Here is a 15,901-nt window from a genome sequence, read left to right as displayed (position 1 = left end):
AGACTTTATACTTGTAGACCTTTAAGTGATGCTCACTGTACCCTTACGAACCAGAAACAAAGCAATATATAGATCTCAGATTATATGCTATCCATGACTATATCATAAAAATTCTCCTTGAAAAGCTGATGAAAACTACAGGAGAAGGATAAAACTGCCATGCAAATATACTTCGAAGTCTGTTTACAATAGAAAATATTTTGTACTGTAGAAGATTTAAAGAAAGAAGAAGAGCTTTAAAGAACTTTTACTTGTACTTTTCTTTGAGGAAAGCAGGTGCTGACCTCCAGACATTTCCTGGAAAATCACAAGAATTCAAGAAACATGTCCCAGCGAGACTAGATTTGCACAATGACAGAGGAAAAGAGTTTCATTCACAAGCTTTATCCTTATAAAGATTAAATATGCAGTACACACACAGCATGGCAGATCCAAATGCTATGGTCATATGAAACAGAGGCAAATGATGATGGTGTAATTACAGATTGGAGATGAAAAGAAACGTAAAAATAAGACAGAAGATAGATAGATACTTAAAATCAAGATAAACATTATTTCAGAAAATACAAGCAGGAAAATTATTTACCAGGGCATAAATGCTACCAACATCTAAATTCAACATCTAAATTCCAAGAAGCATCCGCAGAGAGAATTTCTGGAAGAGCAGAGGTACCAGAACAGAGCAACAGCATCCAGGGGGCAGACCCCTCTTTTATCATCCTCACCAACAATATCTAGTATCTTACCCTATAAAAGGCAAGTGGATATGATCAGACCCATCTGCTCTTACTCTAAAAGATAAAAAAGATTGAAAAATATGTTGACTGGTTATTGACACTCATACTCTTTCCACTAATATTTTGTGCACAGATAGTCTCGCTTCATCCTAGCCTTATGAAACCCTGCTATTTTCTATCCTGTAATTTCTGTTTAGTATATTAAAGCCAAGTTGACCCAAAGTGCCAGTAACAGTTACTACAAACTAGTAAAATACTGTCTCATCCTACTTTATCTCTAAGAGTTATCTCCCGTCCCCTATATTACCTCACACTGCATACTGCATGTAGGCCTGCTAGAAGAATTTATTCAGAAGTCTGCATGTGTCAGAGGGAATGTGTAGTCAAGCCTTGGGGAAGGAGATTTTTTCCCCCCATTTACAGTGTTCAAAGAAAAATCAGGTAGGTTTTCTAACCAAATATCACATTCAAAAAAAAAACAACCAACCCCCAAACCCTAACCCTTAAAGCTAGTAAGTCTTGTGATTGAATGATCATAAAGCAGCAATCATCAGAAAGAAAAATTGCGCCAAGTGTTAAAAAAAAATCAGCACAGAGACTGCTTTCAGTCTGTGTTAGGTATTGCTCAACGTTATTGCAGAACAAGCTCTGGAAAGTAAAATATCTCGTCTCCAGGCATGTGCACAGCTGTCTGTATTTTAACAGGCTTAAACAGTGAACTGTCCAACTCATATCTGGGAATTGGGAAATAGAACTTTTCTTACCCATCTCTTGAAAGAAGGAAGGAAAAAAAAAATCTTCACTTGAGAGTGCTTAAGCACCAGAGCAGTTTGTCCAGAGAGGCTCCAGGTACTCCATTCTTGGAGATTTTCAAAACTTTACTGGCTAAGGTCTTGAGTAACCTGAGCTCACTTTGAAGTTAGCCCTGCTCTGAGCATGGGGTTGGACCAGATGATCTCCAGATGTCCTTTCGAATCTATTTTTTTCTATTTTTTAGTTGCTCACTTAATACAAATTTAAATATTCGATTTAAATTTTCAATTTTAGTCGCTCACTTAATACAAATTTAAATAGTCCAGAAATGAAAGTGTTTTGACATTTTTCTTATGTGATAAATGGCACCTTTTTTTTTTCTCCACAGGCAGCCTCAGGCCTGCATTGACCCTGGGGTCTGCACTAACCCATGCACCCAGTTTCGGTTCCAGCCTCTCACCATTGGCACATCCTGATGGATGACCTGACGTGCGATGCCAAATGTCTCAAATGTTTCCTGCTTCTCCCTAGATGCTTTCTGATCCTCATGGCACAGATCCTATGTCACACAGCCCCTAGTGATCTCCGCTTATCTCTAGGATTTTAAGCACTGGCTGAGTTTTGTGGCAGCAATTATTTTTGTTCAAGCCTTGCAGCAGTTGTTAATAGACTAGATGTTACCTTTCCCACCTGTCACATGATCGCTACGCTCTAAAATATTTCTACTGTACTACTGAGGCTGTTATTTGCTAACCTGCCAAAAGCAGAACAACAAAACTGCTAGCCACATCCTGCTGAGTTTCTAAGCAAGCCCCTCTTCATCGGTCAGAGCCTGCTTAGCTCAAATCGGGACAGGACGAAAGCATCTGGCCCTTCTCTTGAAACCTTATTTCCCCATGTGGGTGCACATGTCCCAGCCCCAAGAGCATCACACCCACGTGCCACACCACTGGCCCTCAGTGTACTCACTCAGGTGAGTATGTGTCCCAGAAACGCCAGCGTTCAAGAACAGTTAGGTCCCTAACTACCCTTACATTGACAGGAGTTAAGGTTTCTCAATACACCTAAGGCAAAGAGGGGTGTTTCCGAGGGCACCGATTGCAGGCATGTTCTCAGTGACTGCTGTTCTTCAAAAATCTCTGTTTGCATGTGTGAGCAGCTGGGGTAGAGCATGATCTTCCTCCGGGACATCTTCTCTTTGCATTATTTTCCCTTTTTGAGAGTGTAAGTGTTGGGCATCCGCCTACAACTGTCGCTGTGTAAGATGAAATGAAATACTTCACTACTAATGAAAGAAAAAAGTAGCTTACACAATAGCAAGATTTTGTTAGGTTTCTGAAAAGGGAAGAGCAAAAAAGCACTTCTCCCCACATCTCTAAGGCATTCTGAGGTGAATATTTAGCTGTTCCTCTCATATGGCTTTAAGGAGCTTGGCAACACGTGCCTGATTTCCAGTGGGGCAGGCAGAAAGGCCAGTCGCAAAGGATGCTGACAGGCTAGGAATGGAGTAGCAATGTGGTATTTTAACAAAGATGAAAAGTGCTGCTCTACATCTGAGAGCTTTGTTAATGCAATTGCATTTCTTAGGCCACATAGCTGAACCATCAGTGGGTTTGGCCATGTCACCTTGGTATAAGCAATGTTTGATGAAATGTGAGTAATTTTTAAAAGAAAGCATTTCTGTGGGTTTGATTCTCTGTTTTGTGGTCGTTGCCTTGGAAGAAACATTAGTCATTTTGGGCTTTTGCACTTGCATTAAAAAAAAGGGAAAGAAAAAAAAAGAGAGATACAGAGAGATACAGAACGTTTTATTATTGATTATGAGCTAGCTTGGAGCCTTCACCTAGAGCCTTGCTGACCTGCACCAACACCTGGCCTGGACTGCAGCTGAGGAGGCACAGCTGAGCCTTGGGCAGAGAGGAAGGGCCTGCCCTGAAACCTGGGACATCTGCCCTCTCCTTTGGCCACTCTCAGTTGAACTAAGAGGGGTGCAATGAGTTCACCTACATGCTTTGGGGAAGCCTGTGCCCAAAGAAGGATGGGGAGGGCGTATACTCACTGCCCGCCTCCTGGGAAGTCAGGACTGTGACAGTTCCCACCGCACAGAGATTTCCAGGAGCAAAAGGCTCCTTACCTACATATCACACGCACATCTGCCTACAGGCAAAAAAAAAAAAAGATTCAGAACAATCTGGCCTGATGGAAATAACTTATGCACGCTAAGTCCCATCACACCATTCTGGCACTCCACACCAGATACTAGCTTGCAAGGCTCAATTCACAGAGGAGCTGTAGGCAATATCTCAACTCCAGAGCAAGAATATCTTGGGACCCAGCTACTGAGACCATTGCTCTGTCCCAGCTCACCCACACCTTTCCATGGAAACCAGGGTGTCAGGAAGAAGAGCGCAGAAAGTGGCTATTTGGCACCTCTGTCTCCTGCAGACATCAAGTTTGGCTGCGAGCAGAGCACAGCCTCAGGACCAGGTGGCAGGAAAAGCTCCCAGGGCTGTGGGTTAAGCATGGCTGGCGATACTTGTGCACTGTGGGTGCTGCTGGCACAACTCTGAAGTTAGTTTAGCATCGCCCTACAATGCATGGGAGGAGCTGGGATCCCAAGTGGGAGGCTCTCAGAAAGCAGCAGGATGAGCATGAGACAGTAAAATTAGCCAGTATGGAGTAGTGAGCAGATGCACCATATTTCAGGCCTAACAAACACCTACGCTGTGCTGAAGGAAGGCACCTGTCTCCACCTGGGATTCACATCCGTGCATCCCTCTCTTGGAGGTGGTCCATAGGCTACTTCTGTACAACCCAGCTTTTCCAGAAGAGTTATACCACTGAGCAGGCTGAGGAGACTCATCATTCCTCAGCTCAAATGAAACATCCCTGGGCATCTCTGTAGCTATATCTGCCCCAGCCTTGGAGACCTGGTGGCTTCTTGTGTGCTCCCACTGCCGGCCATACCTTGCAGCAATTCATCTTTGAGTCTGCAGAAGAACATTCCAAGATGTTCTTAACCTAGGATCTTGGACTCTAAACTGGGGGGAAAAGGGAGATTCAGAAACATTTCATTTTGCTGGAAAATTTCCAAACAACCTCTAATTGACATTTCTGCAGATAGGTAATTGTGAGTTGAGCAAACAACGAACAAATTATCATGGTCTTAGTTGGTTTGTAATTGTAGCTACGGTTCTCGGCTCTTAATCTTTTCCTCTGTAACAATTCTTAAACAATAAAAGTTGCCTTTAACCTTCCCCCTCCCCCCCCAAATGCACTACAAGCTTTATAGGAAACTAAGAATGGGATCTGTAACATGTATTATGCCATTTGCTACATTCCAGAAATAATTTTCCTATCGCCTTGAAATAGAGTGAGTATAGTACACATAAATAAGGAAAAGGCTCTTTGGGGCTCACTCTTTAAAAAGTTTTACCTCACAAGTCTTTCTGCAAAAGAAGCATCTCTGGCTCTGCTATGCATGCAGCAGTTTTGAAAAAAATCATATATTTAACTTTGTAACTGCTCTAAGCCATTATTCTGATTCCAGTGTGAGCCTTAGCTTGCTGATCCCTTAGCTGTAACTGTCTGCTCCGCTGTATTTTTCTGACAGGCTGAAGGCTCACAACAGAATCATTGAGAAGTGTTATGATGGCTTAATGGTACTTCGACTTGTCTCATGATAATGCAGTATGTTTCCACAAGGAGGGCTTGAAAGACAACCTCTGTTACACGTGCCCTGTATGCCATTAGCATGTTGGCCTTGCTGACAGAGTGGTGACCAAAATATCGTCGGTGCATAATTTCTTGAAGCAAAGACTGCACTCACATGTCGCTCAGTCAAAAACGCTGGTGCTGTTGATAGCTTCTTTACTGTACTCCAGCTTCCACCTTAGCTGCCAGTGGTGGCATAATAGCAGAGAAAAAGCTTTTGCAGGGATGAACTCCGTAGGCAAAACAAGCACTGTGCTAAGGGAGGAGTAACAGTCAGCTCTCTATGCAGAGCCAGAGAAAGGGTAATCGCAGAATCAAGGCTTGTGGTCCAAGACTTAGCTCTTACTACAAAAGATATTTTTCCATCCAGCCGTGCTGGTCATTTACGTGCTTCCCTTGGAGGGCCGAGGAAGCTTTCTCAACCAAGCAGCTTTGGTAAGAGCAGCATTACAAGGGAATGTAGCTATCATAAATCATTCACAATTACTCACATTTTTTTTCTTAGACCTTAAGGCTGAAAGAGACTGAGAAACTCAGTGAAAGGTATGAATAGCTGCATTACAGCTGCTTTTTCCAGCTTTCACCTCTGCATCTGCCTTTTGCTTACTTGCTTGCAGATACTTTGATAGCAAGCCATGGAAACCACACCGGCCAAGTACTTCACCGGTACTGAGGGAAACACTCAAGGGGAGGGAAAAAATAGGTACAAAATTGTTACTCTTTTGCTCGCTATGTTTATTTATTTTGGACCCACTGGACTAGACCGCAACTAAAACTTTATGAAGCTAATAAAATTCCCAACATTCTCAGACATGGGTCGTGATGTTTATGTATTAGGCAGAATACAAAGGTGTACTTATGAGGAGACTGGAAGTACTTAGAGATGCTTGAGCTCTGGCAAGGCATAAAGCACATGTAAGAAATACTTTCAAAACTTTGAACAGGTACAATCAAGCTAATTAGTGCTCTTCCCACCAGGGAACGTGAAGAAAAACTGCATGATACATCGAAAAGAAGCATTTCAGAAATGATATGTACCTCGTCATGGAACCGTGCCACCTCCTCGTGGGTGGAGCTACCTCACTATTTTTTAACAGATGCTATTTAGATATTTGTTTGCCTGGTTCTGCTATGGCTGAACTACGAAATATCACGTTTTGTTGGTGGTAGTAGGGATACACACTAATACACAGAGAAAGGGAACAATAGTAAACATCCCTTTTCCCTTCTGTCCTCATAAAACTTACAGCATTCCTTGATTCAATCAGCAAGATATACTGCCTGACTGAAGTCAAGGCATAATGGCTCTTGGCGACAGATTAGTCCTTCCATCTTTAAAAACATGAAAACGCTAGAGGGAATGTATGCTGCCATTTATTTTTGCCAGGAGCAAATAAACAGTTCTGTCAATATGCAGATAATCTTGCTTCCCAGTTTCTCCTTCCCTCTCCTGTCTTTGACCACCCCCACCCTCAATTTAAAAAAAAGAAATGTTGTGTGTTCATTCTCCTCCTGTCACGCATGATTTTTTTACTGATTTCAGCATTAGCTTTTTTGGATATTTCCTGTCACTGGAAGACCTCTTCCTTTCTCTCCCCACAAGTCCAGCATACGTTTTCAATTTAGATTATGTTCCCAGCAGATGTTGCAGGACATGAAGGCCTTGCTTTCTCTTTCATTAGAAAGGCACTTGTAATACATTTTACTGTCTTGGATGGAAAAAAGCATGTATTGCAATATTCAGAAATCAGTCGATGTGATTTGCTAATCTCTATATTTTTGAAAAAATTGGTTAACGTAAAAGAAACACAAGCAAGGTCTGCACTGAATGTGTGTCCCTGAAAGGGTACTTGCAAGCATCCCTCCAGGGGTACTGTGGAAGGAGAGGTTTAACTTCTCAGGGAGAACTCTCTAACTCTAATGCATGCTCATCCTAAGAAACACTCTTTGTTACTTTCATAATATTTTGCATGATATGTCAGAGCAAACATCAGTGCATTTGATCCTAATATGGAGGAACGGGAAAGCATGTAAGCCCAGAGGCCTGAGCTGGCACAGCCAGGGATGTGGCTGAGGACGTGTCAGCCTTGTCTTCCTTGTGAACTGAAGAGTTGGCTTGAAGTGGACTAAAGCACCCTGAGCATCAGGCCTTTGCGCTTATTTAAGAAAGACAGTATAAAACAATCAGGCTCCTACTTTCTTAATATTTACCAGTGAGCAACATATGAAATACAGAGAATAAAGCAGGCTGCATTTAAAAAAAAAAAAGGAAATCTGATCAGAAAATTAATATACATGAAAGTGAACGGCAAAAAAGGCATGCTACAGTGTCAGAAGGTTTCTTTTAAAATCTTTAAACTTATGCACCCTAGGAGATTGCTGTTGGTACACTGCAGGATGATCACACCGTCACAGAGTCATCTGTTAGTGTCTGATCTCACTGATATCTACCGCTAGGCATATGCGTGTGCGTGTGTGTGTGTGTGTGTGTGTACTTACACATATGCACACGCACTTACTTATTCCATCCTTTGTGCCTAAACTAGGAACAAAATGAGGTTATACCCTACAGCAAAATGCACACAAACATGATGTGGAATCACCAGAGCCGCCAAGGAAAACGCACTGTAGAGAGGAGATTAAGTCTAACAGAATGGACAGCAAACCACAAGTTTCATACAGAAAGCTTGTTCCCAGCGCAGTTAGATTTTATCATTCCATTGTTTCTTCCTGTATTACGGAGGCAATTGTTTTTTACTACAGCATAGGTATGTCAGAGCCAGAAGCAATGGTCCATCTAAACCTACATTTGTGACATCAAGCAACACAGCTAAATTGGTATCTCACCATCTATTCCTAAAGACATAAAACCAACCACTGGCTATCTCTCAGGTTTCCTTATTTTCCATAAATTTGTCTATCTTCCGTTGAGCTGATAGGTACCGCTTTTTATTGCTGACTTTGGCAAATTGTTGCATAATTTTAAAAATCTTTGTGCAATAGAAATTCAGCTTGAATTGTAACTAAGATTGACTGTTTCCACCTTTATCTCAGTATGTGGCGTATTGAGTTTTATACACACTAACTTTCATCTTGTGCTTTTCTGTAAGCACTGTCAGTCATTTTCTAGTAGTTATGTGCAAACAGTGCCACTTTATGCTAGAGCATATTGCCTCTGAAACCTCCTGACGGCGGTCGTTGTTGAAAATTGTAATGAAGGCAAGCTTTCAAGACTGTATATCCTACCAAGGATTTCAACTTGCACATGAACAATTAAAAGCCAGCACCTTATTTTGGCTGATCTTGCCCCAAGACCAGCAGAGAGAGATCAAGGGCAATTTGACGCTGCACTGGTGTCCTCGTGTGCCTGGGCTGCCAGGGCCAGCACTTACCCTGCTAGGTGAGCACAGGGTGAATCTGCATTGCCCGCTGCTCCCAGCTGCACTAAGCAAGAACCATCAAAGGTCAACGGTATCCCACTTGTTCCCAAAGTCTCCAGGACTGCCCCCCAACAATCTGCCTTCTTGTACACTGATTTTCCAAAGCAGGAGCTTTCTGCAGGAGGGAAACACAACAGGGGACAGCCTGAGCTTTGGGTCTGCCAAAGAAATGCTCCCATTTTGACTTGGTGTTCCTGCACCTGACCTAACTCCAGGCTAACGCCAGCCTGGAGGGTCCTCTGCGCCAACCTCCATCCCACACCAAGGGCACCGTGTCCGTAGACACAAGAGTTAACTGGGCTAATCAGTGCCATGATAGATGCCCAGTCCTGCTCCCAGGACCCCTCGCTCCTGCCTGGCACCTTGCGCCTCCCTGGAGATGCTCTGCGACCTCTGCCATGGCCCAGCACCACGTGCAGTAGGTGATTTAGTGTGCAGATGATTTAAAATGCAGGGCTGTCTCAGCAAAATAAGCTCTTGTTGTAATTTTCCGATTCATCAAGAAGTAAATGTTTCCTGCAGGCACCTTAATCTTGAGGAAATTCCTGGCTTTCTGTCAGCACTGCTGCCTGGCTCCTGGGCAGCCCAGGCTTGGGGGGCTTGCGGCAGCCCCCATGGGCTGCCTCGCAGTCAGGAACATTTGGGGTTTTAGCTGCTGGGCCCGCCAGCCCAGACCTTGGATTCACTTTCCTTCACACAAAGAATCCAAGGGTTTGTTTTTTTTTCAATAATGATTCACAGCCAAACCAAATTTGAAAATCCTCCTAGCTATGTAATTAACGTTCTCTGCACCATTCCTGTTAACTGCCCTATAGCAATTATCCGTGACTAACCATGTTCTGCAGGCACCAAAGTGGTGCCATCCAGTGGTGACCCGTGCAACCATAACCAAAAGACGGGAGTCTGGCCAAGTTCACCTCTCAGTGAAACATGGTATCTGTGCTGGACTTGCTTCTGGTCGCACCTTAATAAAAACCAGAACTTGCTTCCCTGCAAAGTCTGTGAGAATACGCTGCAGCCAAGATAAAAGAGATCACAATCTATCTCCATGCACAGAGCGCCATGGTCCCGGAGGAAGGGGGTGACAGATTTTTCCCATGCTCCTAACATTGAAAGACTAAAAGATAAAAACCATACACGGTGCAGGAGGAGGCAGCGGCTACCCCTCTGCACCAGCCCACCTCAGAGCCACAAGCGCCCGGGGTGGAAAAGCAGGCAGGGAGCAGAAGAACCAGGAGGTGCTAGTGCTGTAAGAGCTGATCTTAAAATCATCTGCCCGGGAAATACTGCTTACGATCTTCATTTTGTAATTCATGATTAGTGTGCAAGCTAAAACATCCCCACTCCTTTTTTTTTTTTTTAAATTGAATTTTTTGTTTCTTCTGTAAATGTCACACAGTAGTTTGTAGCCCAGGAATTAATATTTCAGGCCGTGCATTGCTGTCACAGCCACCCCTCTGTCTTTGCCCTTTCTTCCACACTCCGTGCAATTCTTGGCAAACACTGACATCTCAAAATAACTGCTCATGCTATGCATGGCGTTGCTTCTGTGGACTGAAATAGTAGCACTAAACAACTGGGAACGCGCAGCCTATGCACTTCCAACACTTTCTGCCCTGTAGCAAAAAGCAAAGTCCCTGGCCCCTCTGCCACCATGGCTGGCCGCTTGCTGCAAACCTGGAGGACGGGCACGGCGGAGCCACGGGCTGCAAGCTCCGTGCAGCAAATGCCACCAGGCGTTAGGAGCCCCGTTTTGGCAGACAGTGACGAAAGCAGCCGAGAGTCTCCGGAGCACGACGGGGAGCGGGAGCAGTAGTACGGCCCGGATGCCAAAAGTCAGCCAAGGCCTCGGGAGTGATGACACTTCCCCCGCGAGGCCTGGAGCATAACCTGCAGGAGGGCAGCCAAGCGCAGGGAAGGGGATAGGGAGAAGGCAAAAGGTTAGGCTGAGGATACCACAGCTCCTCGCAGACAGAGCAGCTGAATTCAGCGTAAAAACATTCCACGTTTCCCAGCATACCTTTAAATTAAAACAACCCCTTTTGTAACACAGCCAGAGAAGGGCTGACTGAGAAATTTATAGTCCAAAGCATCCAAGAATTCACTCTCAATTACCATGTGAACTTTTGTTAAAAATACAGAAATGAAATGAGAATGCCCAAATTAGGAAGATTTGATACCCTTTGCAGACACGTATCTTATTTTCAGGACAAAGTTGCTCTTCTTCCAAGAAGTCTGATGAATTTAGAGATCACAATTGCTAAAGTCATTAATAAAAATATTATATAGCACTGCTTTTGTTTGCTGCTAAGTAATATGCTGTAATTCCTCCTTTAACTTGGGACGCTGAGTTGACTGGCCTGCCTTAAGCCAAAAAGCCATAAATAGAAACAGAAAAGCACAAAATATTGTAGCAGATATTCAAAAGCATAAATCCATAATCAGCGAAGCAGAGAATCTCTGTTAACATCTTCTTCATATAAACTAACTATCTGTTAAGGCATGCAAATAAAAAGAGTTAATGAGACTAATTTAAAAAGTAGCTTTTGCAGGCCCAAGACTTTTGGGTCACTTGCGTAAATACCCAGCTTGCTGAAAGCTGGGCGGTGTCGAGAATCCCTTAACCTCCCGGCATTTCTGCACGAAACGCTTGCGTCCCCGTGAGCCGCGCGGGCACTGCAGGGGAAGAGGCAGCCTTTTCTAGGGACTAGCTGTGCATTTTTGGCGAGTCGGGGGCGAAAAGCAGCCCAGCAGCACGTTTCAAAAGCCCAGGTGTGGCAAACGGCGATGGGGTGCCCTGACAGAGATTTCGGAGGTGTGCTCAGCCCACGCTCATGCTCAGCGAAGCGGACTCAGCCTCGGTTTACCTTGCGCTGCCTTTCTGGTCACCAGCAAAGTGGCTGAAAAGGTCCCTGCGATAAGCTTCAGCCATCGCTTTTAGCATTTTCGCACTGCACTTGTAACTAGGTCAATAAAAATAAATTGGTCATAACAATGTCAAAATCTCTGTATAACTTTTTTTTTTTTTTCCTGAGAGTTCAACTGCTCACTGGAAATGGACTACAGGAGAAAAGCTTTAACATGTGCATTGTCTTGTGTAAAAAAAAAAAAATCAGTGTTTTGTCTCATTTTAAATTGTTTCTTAATATTGCCCACAAGATGTTGTCACTTAGATGTTTTTATCATTATTTTCACTTCTAAGCTGCTGCTTTCCTTCCAGATACTCCTAGGTACGTTCTGCGTTCTTGTCCCAGGGTGTAGGATGTCACCTTTCTCCTAGTCTTTTAGGAAGGGTTGCGCACCTCACTGGCACTAATAATGAGCATACAGTAAGAGTGAAATACTGCACCCACACAGGTCAATCTCTTCCCACAAGTGCATGACGAAGTAAGCTGGTAACCTCAAAAACATGTGCATGATTTTCAAATGACAAATATGTCTTTCTGTGTGACAGGTACTTGGTAAGTACCAGTATGTCTGAAAAACAGACTTTCTAGATGCCTTTACACGAATCAAAAAGTTTACTTTAGACCCCATTTTTTAAGTTTGGTACAACACACACGTTCACTCTGAGAGTTATACAGCAACCAACACCACCACAATCTTGGCAGAAAAAATCTTGTTAATACTTATATCACTATAAAATCCGCTCATGCTGAGTGAATTAATTACTTACTAAGCTGACAATTTTTAAGACAGAGCAAGATAAAACCAACTAAAACCCCAAACAAATAAAAACCCAAATATGACCACAATGTCCGTGAAAAGTTAAAAGAAGAATGGCGTCCTGTTTGGAGTGTTAATCTTGGAGCTTGGATAAGTTTCTTAGCATCAGATTTCAAAGCACACAGGAGCCTACAGACTCATGCTGGCTCCTCATGAGGCTTTTGCAAATGCCTAGCAGCCAGGGCCTGATCTAAAATCTCTTGGACCAACTCTGCAACTATTTAGCACCAAGATCCCATTTATTTTTCGTGCAAGTGTCTCAGTTCCTCGATAGTAATTGGCAAGCCGTGCTGTTTTGCCTGTCAGGAATTATTTAATGAAGTCTATGCAAGACTTCTGCAGTCCTCATGTATGATGGGAAGGAGGAAGCACAGTGGTATCCAGTATAGATCAAAGTGAAAGGGGGAATTAAGTGAGGGAGAAAGCCAGTGACAACAAGAGCTTTGCTTTGGCTCCTGGAGATAGATACATCACATTTAAATACACTACTAAAAGCCGAAAATTAAAGTCCCTATGTTTGTAAAACTCATAGCTAAGACAATTTTCAGTGTGCCTGCTGAATCAGCCTCTAAATTATTCCTAATTCATGACACGGAGATTTTCCTTAGTGCCGTTTATGAGATATCAAATTATTTCAAGATATGCTGAAACGGATAAATAGCAAAGCTCCGAAATCTGTAAGAGAAGTTATATTTATGGAAATAATGTGCAATTTTTGGAGAAATCACTTTGCAGCAGGTCACTGGTTCAGGAAAGGCAGCCTCGTAAACCTCTCAGCAATGTATAAAACCTAAGGTTATATTTGAAGGGTTCCAGGAACCGCATTTCATAGGTGACTGAGTGCTGCAGCAGAGAAACAGAGGCCATTTACAGTGCAGTAATGGGACGTGAACTGAATACGCTAATCACCTGCGCAAGACGCAGGGTGAGACTGAAACAGAGACTCACAGAGAGAGGGGCTGGCTGCTTCTCGCTCTGTGCTACACTGCGGTACGCTGCAGTTGCTGTGCTGTCGGTTTGGGGATTCCTAGACGTTTTACATCATTCTTCTGCCATTTCCTCAAGTCAGGTTCCTGCCAGTCCTAAAAGGACTGACTGGTGATGCTGAAATTAAAGTTCAGAGAAGCAGCATGCTTCATGGTACGCTACCAAAAGGGGCCTGAATCTGTATACCTAGCAGCATCCGGCTATTCAAACATTTACAGGCCTTCCTCCTCTATTAACTTAAACAGTAAGAACATCCCCCTTGAGAAACATGACATATCTTCATTTACTGCTATTTTACAAGAGAACCCTATTTCCTTAAGTCAACATATTTTCAGCTAAAATAATCTACTCATATCTAAGAGAGAGACAAGCTACACAGTGTTCCTGCTCCAACTCATCTTTTCCCGCTTCATAATATTTTGGACATATCTGTAATGAAGTTATCACCCCCAGCGCATCAATTCATAAAAGTGTAACAGAAGGCATGGCATAAATAAATATGGCTACCATCCGGCATATCACTTCTAGCACTGCAAATCAGGTATAACCACCATTCTTTTCTCTGTTTGCTTTGGCACCCTCTTGATTATTTAACAGCACTTGAAGTACACTGTTTTTTGAACATAGAAATTAATACCACGCCTTGAGACATCACACTAAATGTTAAAAAAGAAAGCACATGTGTATATGCGAGGGAGGGAGGGAGATTGTTTAGTATGTGAACAAATTACTGCAAACAGGGCCACAAGGGCCCTGTGATTCTGCTGTTTTAAGGAGATAGGTAAAAATATTCACAAAATCACAGAATCACAGAATGGTTGAGGTTGGAAGGGACCTCTGGAGATCATCTAGTCCAACGCCCCTGCTCATGCAGGGTCACCTAGAGCATATTGCCCAGGATCACATCCAGGCGGGTTTTGAATATCTCCGGGGAAGGAGACTCCACAACCTCTCTGGGCAACCCGTTCCAGTGCTCTGTCACCCTCACAGCAAAGAAGTTTTTCCTCATGTTCAGGCAGAACTGCCTGTGTTTCAGTTTGTGCCCGTTGCCTCTCGTCCTGTCGCTGGGCACCACGGAGAAGAGTCTGGCCCCATCCTCTGGACACCCTCCCTTCAGATACTTGCACGCATTGATGAGATCGCCTCTCAGTCTTGTCTTCTCCAGGCAGAAGAGTCCCAGCTCTCTCAGCCTTTCCTCCCAAGAGAGAGAATTCAGCTGTGCCCAGTAAATTGTTTACTCACTGGTTTAGCAGTTTTCCAGTGTTGCTATAGATTAGCTGTCACTAGAAAGCGTTAAAGATGTTATTGTTTGCTTCTTTAAATATATACAAAAACAGTATTCAAACCTACCCCAATTGATATCTCTCCCCCTCTGTTCTTTTTACTTTTTTTTTCAGGAAAATCATATCACAGCACAATGTACTTCTTCACAAATACTTATTTCAGGTTACCTTGCTACTCTTCACCCTTGGGCAGCAGATTATTTGCTGAGAAAAACCATTCCTTTGGGTATCTTCAGCAACCCCATGGGACTACTATATGCCCAGGGGAAACAGAGGGCAGCCAGGAAACACACCAAGTTACAGACCAGACAAGCTCCCCAGATTGACTCCAGCAAGCTTTTCAAGATTATCCTAGTGTTATTACGCTAGCATTGCTCTAATGATCTCTCTGTTTGCTAAGGAAAACTATTTAAAGTAACTTTTTTGACGCAAAGGTTTCTCAGCAGTCAGTTCCAGCCCCACCAATGGTAGTGATAGGTGCGACGGGTGACACTGCCTATTACTGCGTTTACTTGACACTTCCTTGTATTACCTGCTTTTAGTTGCTTATCACTGCCCAGGCTGAAAGCTTCCATGCTGTTAGTCTGCCTGAGGTTTAATTACTCAATAATGACAATACCAACAATGCAGTCGGCGCTGGAAAGGAGGCCCGCTCAAAACGGGTGATGATGCCTTTGAGCAGATGGCCCAGACAGGTCCTAGGAGGAGGCATAGATAGAGACAAAGGGCTAAGAACAAAAGCTGATTAGAAACCTCTGAAAAATGACAGTTCACACATGTACGACAGCTTCTTACAGGTTCACCTTGCACATCCACAGCAACACCGCCTGCACTGGGTGCAGCCAGTCTGTAGCGGGGAAGATCTTACTTTGCAAAGCCTTCTCACGTACCTGCACCCGGAGGAAGGGCCAGAATGCTGTTTTCTGCTGTGCTTTTTGGTGCTTCCCTCTGCTGGACTCCAGAGTCAGGAAGGAGGGAGCCGCCTCATCTAAATGCAGATGGGGAGAGCTGGGGCGAGTCCAGGAGGAAATAGCTCTGGACAAGCAGCCTGGGGGAAGAGGGTTGTGGGAGAAGTAAAACCAGGAAATTATGCATAGAAATCTCTGGTCAAAGAATATTATTAAGGTTTTCCAAAAATACTGTTAGGAAAGTCCAGAATTAAAATCATCCATGCTGCTTAAATTTAGCTCTTGCACGTAAATCTTTCAGGGCCCTGAATCCCATTGTTATACAGTACATTTTTCTCTGTCTCAACACACAG

Source organism: Struthio camelus, chromosome 4 (genome assembly GCF_040807025.1).
Source record: "Struthio camelus isolate bStrCam1 chromosome 4, bStrCam1.hap1, whole genome shotgun sequence".
Lineage (NCBI taxonomy): Eukaryota > Metazoa > Chordata > Aves > Struthioniformes > Struthionidae > Struthio > Struthio camelus.
The sequence above is the reverse complement of the archived record's forward strand: the minus strand, read 5'-3'. Positions refer to the sequence as shown.